Genomic DNA, 10,796 nt, shown 5'->3' on the forward strand with positions numbered 1-10,796 from the left:
CTCTCATTTCTTTATAACTGCAACCAGATTATATGTTATTGTGATTAGGAATGGTTTTTTTTACCTATAGCAACCACTTCGAGCAACCTTAAAAAGCCATTTTACACTAATATTAGTTATTTTTGAAGTAATGTAAAACCCTTACAAAATATAATTTGCTACCAGCCTACAGTTCATTAACTGAATATGGAATATTTGCATAATTAATTAAAATTAAGAATAATTCATCTCTACATCAAACATTGATCAACAGCGCTATCACAGCATTTATTTTCTTGCTATTTATGCCAACTAATATTTATTTCTTTCATAATTTCACTCTCTAAATAAACTGCAGAGTTTATGAATATACTGATGCATTTAGCCATCCAGAAACACGGTTTCAACTATGATTCCTAAACACTGTATATTTCTCAAAATATGACAGTATAGCTAGTAGTGTTTAAAAGATTACGAATATGATCAGAATGATCATATGATTATGATCAAAAACTGATACACATGCCAGTCTAAGTTTATGTATCTGGATTTTTGTCATCCATTCTTAAACTAATTTTCACATTTATAATTATCATCATTGAATTAAGATTTGGAACATGATCAAAAACTTGCCATTATAAATTATGATTCTAGTTTAAACAATCTTTTTTGACATTAAGGGAAGGACTGAAAAAAGAAAATGACATATTGAGAAAATTTCACAACCCTTTATTCACAGTCATACGCAAGCATAAATTAGTACATTACAACCTGTTGAATGGTTTCACTTAAGTCTTTTGTAAGCAGAAATGTAGATCACATTTTTTTATATTCTTCATTTTTTATATTCGTGTATTTAATGGATATTTAGAGAGAACAAGCATCATCAGAGGCTTTATATTAATGTTAACAGATGGACAAGTTAGTAAAGCTTGTTTAGATGAACAAATGATTTTTAAAAACGGAATCATATTCAATTATTCAACTTTTTTTTAACATCAACATTATACTTTCACTTTTCCTTTCTGTTTACTGATGTTCTAAAATTGAGATTCATAGAGACCAGTTACACATAGGAACGTAAATAAATTATATATTTTTTTATTTTTATGATTTAAGATATGTGCGGGATATGTGAAAACATGAAAACAACTGATCGCCCAGTACACTACAGTTAAAAAAGGCCCAAGAGACCCACTTATATTATTTCAGTAAGGACACAAAGAACACTTTCTTATTAAGAAAAATACAACTTCCGTTGCAGAAAAATAATAGAAAAAGTTACATTGCAATTAATAAAACTTTTTCACAGAACTGCTTCAGAAAGTGCCTTTAAACATTACCATTAGCAAAAAGCAAGACTGCCTTAAGAATATTGTATATCTACCTATATTTCAAAATATATGAAAAACTATAAACAATACTTTTACCCGCAATTCAAGGTTATACTAAGTAAATATTGTTCAGTTGTAAAACAATTTTTATACCATTTTAAAAAAGAATAGGAGAATAAACATTCATAACACGTTCACTGTGAAATTGTAATCAGACCAACTGTTATTATAAACAAAAGGGCTGTTATTTTAGGATCAACTGTTATAAAGTTTTATATTAATATCTAACAGTTATCAGTTCAGTATCAAATCAGATACAGGTGGGTAATCTTATACTTATTCAAATTCTTATAAAATAAACCAGCACCTCTAACAAGAGGTGAATGACATCACTATGATCAAAACCATAGTTTTCCAATGTTCAAAGGGATACTCCACCCCAAAATGAAAATTTTGTCATTTAATCATTACCCCCATGTCGTTCCAAACCTGTAAAAGCTCAGTTCATCTTCTGAACACAATTTAAGATATTCTGGATGAGAAACCACTTTTGTGTAAGTGAAGAAAAATAAAAATAACGACTTTATTCAACAATTCCTTTCGGATGACACAGCGAAGAGCATATGCAGCATACGGTGATATGGAGAGACACAGAGGAGACTTTTGACAAAGGAATTGTTGAATAAAGTTCGTTATTTTGTTTTTTTTGCTTACAAAAAGTGTTCCCGTCACTTCATATAACCCAGATTGCGCATCTGATGGCAGATGAAGTATTATGATGATGACTTTCCTACCTTTATGGACCTTGACACTGTTATTTTATTTGGCAGCTAAAGCGTCTATGGGACTATAGTCACAGGCCTCCCAGTTTTCATTCAAAATATCTTAAATTGTGTTTCTGAAGACGAACAGATCTTTTATGGATTTGGAACGACATGGGGGTAAGTGATTTAATGACAACATTTTCATTTTGAGGTATCCCTTTAAGATATATTTCATACTATCTCTCTCCTAAGGACATGCAGATGGTGCGGTCCCACAGGTATTTCACTTCACATCATGCGGATATACTAGAAAAAGACATCAAAACAAGACATGATCTTAATAGAAGTAGAAAAAGAGTCTGAATCTATCAGCCAGTAAAAAGGACACCCAAAAAACTGGAAACAGAAATGGAACCAACACAAATACTGAATCATCAGAAACCACAGTTGTTAACATCGTTTGTTGTAACATCTTCTGGTAACAGGTCCAGTTTTTGAACCTTACTCTTTCACAGCACATCTTCTATCACCGATTGTATAGATAACACTACATGACTAGGTGATAAGAAACACCACGAGGCTTAAGTTAGTATCAAGAACTTCCCACCACACCATTCTTTGACTTATGAATCAAATTGCAGCTGCGTAAAATATTTTCCCCTGACCTACCAGTCTTTTTTTTTTTCGCCATGTGGACCTTGTTATTCTCCTCTATCATTCTCCAGCTGTCCAGAAGCTCAGGCTGGTGTGTTAAATGTTGAGAAGCCCTGAATACTTGTAAAACACTGAGAATCAGCAATATGGGGGACACTCAATGCACAGGGCCTTTTTAAATACGTATGTTGCATTGATCTTTGGTCCATACAGCATGGCTGAATCACTACAGACGCAGAGCATCCTCTCTTTAAGCACATTCAAAATTTGCTCCGCTCTTTTTCTTGACAACATATGAGCAGCTGTTCCCTCTTCCTACTGTTCCGTTGGGAATTTATGCATTGTTTTCTTTAAACCCTGAGGCTTCTTTTCAGCTCAAAGTACGCATCAAATCTGGCCATGGCGTACTCCTGTTAAAGAATAAGGAAAAATGAGTAGAGAATAAACGATTCGCATTTTTAAATTATATATATTTATTACAGAGCATTTCTACAAGATATAGGAGGATGATATGGACTATCATTGTCCTTTTGATTTTTTTTTTTTTTTTTTGTCATTTTATTTCTTATTATTTTTCTAATATTAGACTATTCCATTGTAGATTAATTCATTGTATTAAAAAATGGTCATAAACTTCAATAAATGTTTTTATTTTTTATTTTTAATACACAAACAAACATTTTATTACAAAACACATTACAGGTGGCACACACTCAGTAGGTTTACAGTCATGTTACCCTGACCTCACAAGTATTTGCGTAATTTCCAAAGTGTTGTCAGGCAAGCGCAAATATTTGCAAAGGCCGTATCTTTACATATCGGATATCCGTTTGATAAATTCTTTGTCTTACCAAAGAGCTGCACAGTGTACAATGGTATAACTTTGTAATAACTCCAACATTAGCAATAACTCACTGCAGACACAAAGACTTGATGGCTTTCTTGCAAAACTCACCATGTACCACAACTCATAGTTGATCTTTTGCCTGGAATCACGGACCACAATCCCAGAGAAATGGGAGGCAGAGCGAACCTAAAACAAAAGTGCATTGGAGTCACACATTACAGCTGGAATGAAAGTTGTGGGAAGTCTCTTGAGAATGTGGATATATGCCTAGATTTGGATGGAATGTCTTATTGGGCAATATCATATACTGTAGTGGTACAATCCAGGGTCTCGCGTGAGGTGGTAGCTTCATGGGCAAAAGCTCAATGGTACAATCCCAGGGTCTGTGAGGTGGTAACTTGGGCAAAAGCTCAATGCCAGGTTTCCATTACCCTGATAGGTGGAGACGTCACCTTTCTGGGCAGAATTCAGTTCTGGTCACCTCTAGACACCTGTCTATCACCATCAGTAATCAGAAAAGACACAGTTGATTAAGGTTAGTTCAGGTGTTGTTGCATTGAAGTGAAGTGAATAAGTATTGATCCCAAGGGGTAGCGAACTTACCACTTTGGGGTAACAGGAACACCCTTGGTGGCACGACCCGCCCCCTAAGCCGGTTCTTGTGGATTTGGTCTCCAGGGTTTGCACAATTCTCAGGAGGGATTTGATCCCACTCTCTCTTTACAAAATGCTCTCTAAATCCTGTGAGCGTTTCTTGGCTGTGGTTTGGCAACACAAATGTTTCAGATCCCTACACAGATTTTGTATTGGATTGAGGTCTGGAGGACTGTCTTGGCCACTGCATGACCTTAATGTGCTTCTTATGGAGCCATCCTTTGTTGCCTTGGTGGTATGTTTTGGGTCATGTCCTGCGGGAAGACCCATCATGACCCATCTTCACTGTTCGGGGCTGCGGGAGGAGGTTCTTTTCGTTTTTCCGTCCCAGATTTTACAGTAACATGGCCCGTACACATGGCCATCAATGCATGACGTGTCCTGTTACCCTCAGCGGTGAAGTCAGCCCCAAAACATAATGTTTCCAACCTCCGTGCTTGACTGTAGGGATGGTGTTCTTAGGGATCAAGTCAGCATTTCTCTCCCCTGCCCAAAATACAAGCCGAGTTACAGTTAATGCCAAAGAGCTCAATTTTGGTCTCATCCTGACCAACAGCACTGTCCCCAAGCCTTCTCTGAAAACATTTAGATGTTCTTTCGGCAAACTTCAACGGGCCTGTACATGTGCATTCTTGAGCAGGGGGACCTTGCTTGGGTGCCGCACGATTCAGTCCATTGTTGCGTTTGTAGTGTGTACCCAATGGTTTGGCTTGGGGCTGTCGTCTCAAACTGCCTTAAGATCATTATACAAGCTCCTCACGTGTAGTTCGGGTTGATCCCTCACCTTTCTCATGGATCATCCTTACACCAATGAGGCCAAGATCTTGCACAGAGCTCCAGACTGAGGCACGATTGATGGTTGTTTTGTATTTCTTCAATTCCAAATAATCGCACCCAAACAACTTTGTCTCACTTCTCACCAAGTTTCGTCTTGCTGATGGGCTTGTAGGGCCCATTCAAGCCTTGTGCAAGGTCTACAATCTGGTCTCTGCTATCCTTTGAAAGCGCTTTGGGTCTTGCCCATGGTGGTGTGGAGAGAGTGGAATGGAAGATACAGATTGTGTTGACAGGGGTCTTTATTCACCTAACAAGCCGTAACATTAGGAGTAACTTCTTAAAGTGCCAGGACTAATCGGTGTTACACATGGGCACATCATCAGTGGGAGCCAGATTCTTGCTTGTTGGTAGGGGATCACAATTATTTCACTCACTGAATGTAAATTACTTTCTTTAAATAATCAACCTTGATGGTTTTTTCTCTGGATTTTTGTTCAGTATTCTGTCTCGATATGTTAAAACTAAACCTACACAAAAAATTTACAGACCTTCATTTCTTTGTAAGTGGGCAACTTAACATATCAGCAGGGGATCAAATAAAATTTTACACTGTATTTTAAATCCACACAGCTCAAGAAATATGTTACCTAATCATCTATAAATTACAAATGATGGCAAAATGTGTGTAAAATGCTTAAGTTAGATCTGAGTGAGTATATCACCTGTTAAACCTAAACTAGATATCCTATTTGAGTTTCTGCTGGTCTCCTCACTCAAGTTTTCAAATCAGCATGGAAAGAATTCCAACAGATACGTGCAAAGAAAATGCATCTGAGGATACAAAAGGAAATGGGATGTTATTTTTATGGTTAAAAGATTTAAAACAAGAAAAAAGTACCCAAAAAAGTCACTTGCAAACCTGCTGTGCTTTGGTGGGGTATTTTTTGGTGCTGGTGATGAAAAATGGAAACTTGTCATAGGTGTAGTAATAAGTCCACTAACAGAAGAAATTTCCCCCCCCCCCCACTGCAAATCCATCTCGTGGGAGCAAGACAGAGCGAAAACAGCACCCATCACAAACATTGTTAGTGCGATAATTAATGCAAATGCATGAGCTTGGCGTTCAGAAATCTTAGTAAGTGTGGAGGAGGTTTTGTTGAGTTGCCTCCCACAGTGATGAGAATATCTTGACCGTGCAGAATAACGGATATGTCCTATTGCTGTTTCAGAAGATGATAATAAATTTTAAGTCTATCCAGCTCAAGCCATATACACTCTAGACAGCAATGCAGTCATGAATGACATGTAACAAGCTGACTGGATGATTCTCAGCCAACAGATTGCTTGCTCAACATTAAAATAGTTCTGTTCAGTGTTCGCTCTAGTTGTATCTGCAGTTGTCAGTCAGAGCTCCTCTTATTTCTTTGTGAAGGAGCCTCACAGCTGCGCTTGGGAACTGCACAAAAGAACACCACCTGTTGGCTGGGAAGCCTGGATCATTTCCTAGGACTTTGCTGCACAAGGCACTGTCATGGACCTAAAACCTGGGTCCACTACACCCTAGGAGACTACACTGGAATGGCACGAGGGGAAAACAAACAAAGCATGCCCCCTTGGATCTGAGGTCGTCCACCACTAGAACAGTTGACCTTGCCTATACAGAACCCCCTTGTACCACACCAGGCTGCTAAAAGAACAGTGTTTACAGTCTTGGAGCTTATTTGGCTGAGGATCTCTCTTTGAGACCCTGTTTTTTTTGGCACGTGCACGAATGTGAGTAACCTAGCAACAGTGTGGGATCATTGCCAGAGCCTTCAAAACGGCCTAGAGGGCCCCTCTTAGAACATGGGGCCCCCCAAGTGTTCCAAACTGATCAGAAACAACCAATTTGGCTTGAATTAGAGAATCCGACAGTTCGTTATTTCAGCTCCAAATATGTGGGGAGTAAAAGATCAAAAACTAATTCCCATCAAATTCTGGGCCGTTACAAACCAGGCGTGTTTTCTTAGAATTCATCTGCATGTGCTTCTCTCCCTGCTAGTCTGGCATGTGAGGAATGGATGTTACTCTGAATGTTTACAGACCCGTGTAGGTGTAGCTGCCTGTATTCCACGTCGATTAAACATGAGCCTCTGTTCTGTCTGTGTTCTCACTGCCAGTCAGGAGCTAAGATGTTTCCTGTTTAAAACATGGCGGCAGCACTTTTAAAACAGTTGATTAAAAATTGAGGGACCTTTGTTAGAAAACAAGAATAAAAAATACAGACAATCACATTACTAAACCCATGTCTAACCTTCTTGGCAAGTCATTGTGGCAAGAAAAACAAACAGAGAGGGAGTTGACTTCAAGTAAACACCTGGTTACCACAAACAGCCATTTAAGTAAGCATAACAAAAGACACAATTATGTACAGCCAGCAAAACACATTTTCCATTGTGCCAATACATGCTCTTGCTAGCAGTCACTCCCGAATAACATCTTAAAGTGTGAACAGTTCAAGGGGTTATGATAAGCAGGTCACTGAAACCATGCGTGGAAATGTATGACGAGAAGATAATTCCCCTAACAAGAAGGGGGGGGGGGGGGGGGGGGGGGGGGGAATTGAAATTCACAGCTGCTACGGAATAATCAAGATAATAAAGCTCTTAATTGAGACTGTCATCTCTTGAGGCAAGTTGTAGCTCAAAAGGCGGGAGAATTTTCGTAAGATGGTGCTGTGCTCTCGGTGGAAGGGGCGTGGAAGCACTTGATTCCATGTACCTGTGCAGCAGAAGGCGAGTACCAAAAGATTGCAGTGTTGGCTCATCAAACAAAAATACTCAATATATTTGCAGGCAAATACAGGACAGTTCCTATTATATTTTTAGCAATGCAAGTAAACTAGAGTGAAAAGTCATATGAATGATTAACTGCTGGTAATCTATATTTTAGGTTCCCCGTGGAGATGACTAAAGGCTATGGGGTTTTCCAGAAAACCGTACAGCTTTGTATTCCAGGGAACCAGGTTTTACATATTTAATTTTTTAATAAAGTTTTATATAAACTGACTTTCACCCGAATAAACGCCATACGGTCAACAAACACCTGACAGTATGGATGAGTTACTCATCCCCCTATGGAACATTTCTGCTAATTAAACAAACTAGAACCACCTTGTTAAAACCCCGCTAAAAGTCGTGTTCTAGCCATTTTGACCAAGAGAGGATTTTCTTTTTTGCGAAAAATGTTTATGGAATCCCCCCCCAACCCCAGTATTTTTGTGCTTTTTTCTTGTCGTTAAACTTGTTGTAGAAGATAATGTTCAGTCTACAAAACAATTCACTTCAAAACTTGACTCAGATCAATGAAGTCCCTACCAATCAGTAAGTTCCAAGACGAAAGTCACTACAATGTGCTGAATTGAAAGAAAAGTTGAATTCATAATTTGGTGATTTTATAACATGAAATGCAGGCGTATTTAAAAGGCTTGAACAGCCAAATTAGTTAAAGGATTTTCAGCAACGGACAAGGGTTAATTTGACAGATATTTTATGATCCCCGCACTTTTCCTGGTGCAACCAGCCACTTTGGCTCCTTGTTGAAGGGAATTCTCATTTCCCATGAAATCTGGTGATCTTTCAGCAATCTCATCAAATATACCAGGGACCTCAGCTCATCTGTAGCCAAATTTTCGACTCTGCAGGCAAACATTGAACTTCAGTTTTGTGTTTTAAAACAAAACAGAAACAACTACGCAACTAAGTACTTAAAAGTGCACTTGAGTTTTACGTTTCTTGTATTTTAAAAGCACAGAGAATCATTCAGAGAAATGGAAAAAATGACATAAGGAAATTTGCCTAGAATGTCATTTGATTTTTCTTCCAATCTGCAAGAAAGGGATTCATAAGCATTAGTGTCGAAAACCATTTTTCACATCCAGACTGTCCTCTCAGTCAAACATAGCTTGAAGACTCACAGGGACAAACTGTTCCAGTCTCCCCTGTGGAAAAATGCCATAGAGCTTGGGCCCCCAACCCACCCCCTCCAGTAAGGATGGCGGGGCAATCACACCCCTCAGTATATGGCATCAATCCCTGCAAACACAAAAACATATGGATGCAGTTTGGGCACTAACAAGTTGGAATCAACTGCCAAGATCTATCATCAAACCACAGACTGGGCCCTGGGAAAAACCCGCTTAGCCTGATTGGACCTCTTCAATCCCTTAAAAAAGAAGTTCATCTTAAGTTGCAACTTAATTCAAAAAATGTGATGCTTTTAAAGGAAAATAAATTTGCACTGAAACCAATTCTGTCTGAGAGCCAGCTTCTGCCTTTGTAACATGGGGGATGGGCAGAAGCAAAATCAATGGCAGTGCTGGAGCAAAGTGGAGTTAAATGAGAAAAACAAGAGAGGCAAATTGTGCTGAGCTGCAGAATCCCAAGCTCAAAAATCCCATCCCTTAATTTTTGGCTGCTTAACTACAATTACATTAACCTGTTTTTTTGGACAAAGGGTGTCCCAAATGTTAAAACACAGAACCCAAAAAAAGCTCCCCTTTCCCATTTAGGGGGAATAATTTTTTATAAAGGGATCTCAATTTTTCAAAACATTTTACAAATTTTGCTTTTTAAATGTTTCCCCTTTCCAAATTAAAATCATCTAAAAATAGATTGTCAAAGATTTTAATTTACCAGTTTCATCATTGAGGCTGTACTTTGAACTAATAGGAATCCAAAACCTTTGGGCAAAAGTTTTAAATTGCAAAAAATGAATGATTCAAAAGGACAAACCCCATAACCTTAACTTGAACCACTGATGTCCAATAATGTTATCAAAAAATTTTGGCACAAAAATGGCACTCAAAAGGGGAAAAGAAAGTCAAACGAAAATCCAAAAAAAGCCAAAAAAAAAATTATAAACTTTTTAACCACTTTTTTTTTTTTCCCTGGTGGTATCCTAGCAACTATTTTCAATATAATGAAATTTAAAGAAACTGGCTGAAAAAAAAAAGTCTGGGTCAGTCCCATTCATTAAAAAAAATCAACTCAAACGTTTTAATTTCTTGCTTAAAATCTTTTCAATAAAATTTAAAAGCATTTTTTTTTTTTTTTTTTTCATGTAAAAAAGGGTTGGGGAAAAAGAAAGTAAACAAAATTAAGGGGTTTCTTTTTTTAAATTTTTTCAACTTTTCCCCTTTAAAAATCTCAGTAAAAATTGTAATTTTGATTCCGAAAACACAGGAATGCCAATCAATGGGCCCATGTCCTGGAAACTCTAGAAGTTAGTAAAAGTTAGTAAACATGGTGGAAACACTGATCTGTTATATAAATAATGTTTGTATAATCTATGTAGAATCTATATATAGCGACCAATGAGTTGACACGCAAGTCTGTAGCAAATGGTGTAGCACTTAACTTTTCAGTTTACTTCACATTTAAAGGGGTGATACCATGGCAAAAAAACATTATTATTATTCATTATTTTGAGTTTTAGACCCTAGTTGTTTGGTTAATTATCATAAATTTGAGCTTTTTTATTTGGTACATTTCTTTGTTTAGGCTACTTCCATGTTCCATTTCCCCAAAATGAATGCATGACGTCCCCAATAACCCCCAAAGTCTGACTCGAGTTTCCCAGGTGCAGTTAAAGGCAGTATTGTGCAAGTATTCCCGTTTTTAAAATGTCCTATAAAACAACAGAAAATCTTTTTCTAAGTCAAAATCAAGATGTCCAAACACTTAATGTGGATAATAAAAACATTAAATCACCAAAGGCCTTGCTTGAAGATACCCTAAAGGAAAACCT

Source organism: Cyprinus carpio, unplaced genomic scaffold (assembly GCF_018340385.1).
Source record: "Cyprinus carpio isolate SPL01 unplaced genomic scaffold, ASM1834038v1 S000000008, whole genome shotgun sequence".
NCBI classification, from domain to species: Eukaryota; Metazoa; Chordata; class Actinopteri; order Cypriniformes; family Cyprinidae; genus Cyprinus; species Cyprinus carpio.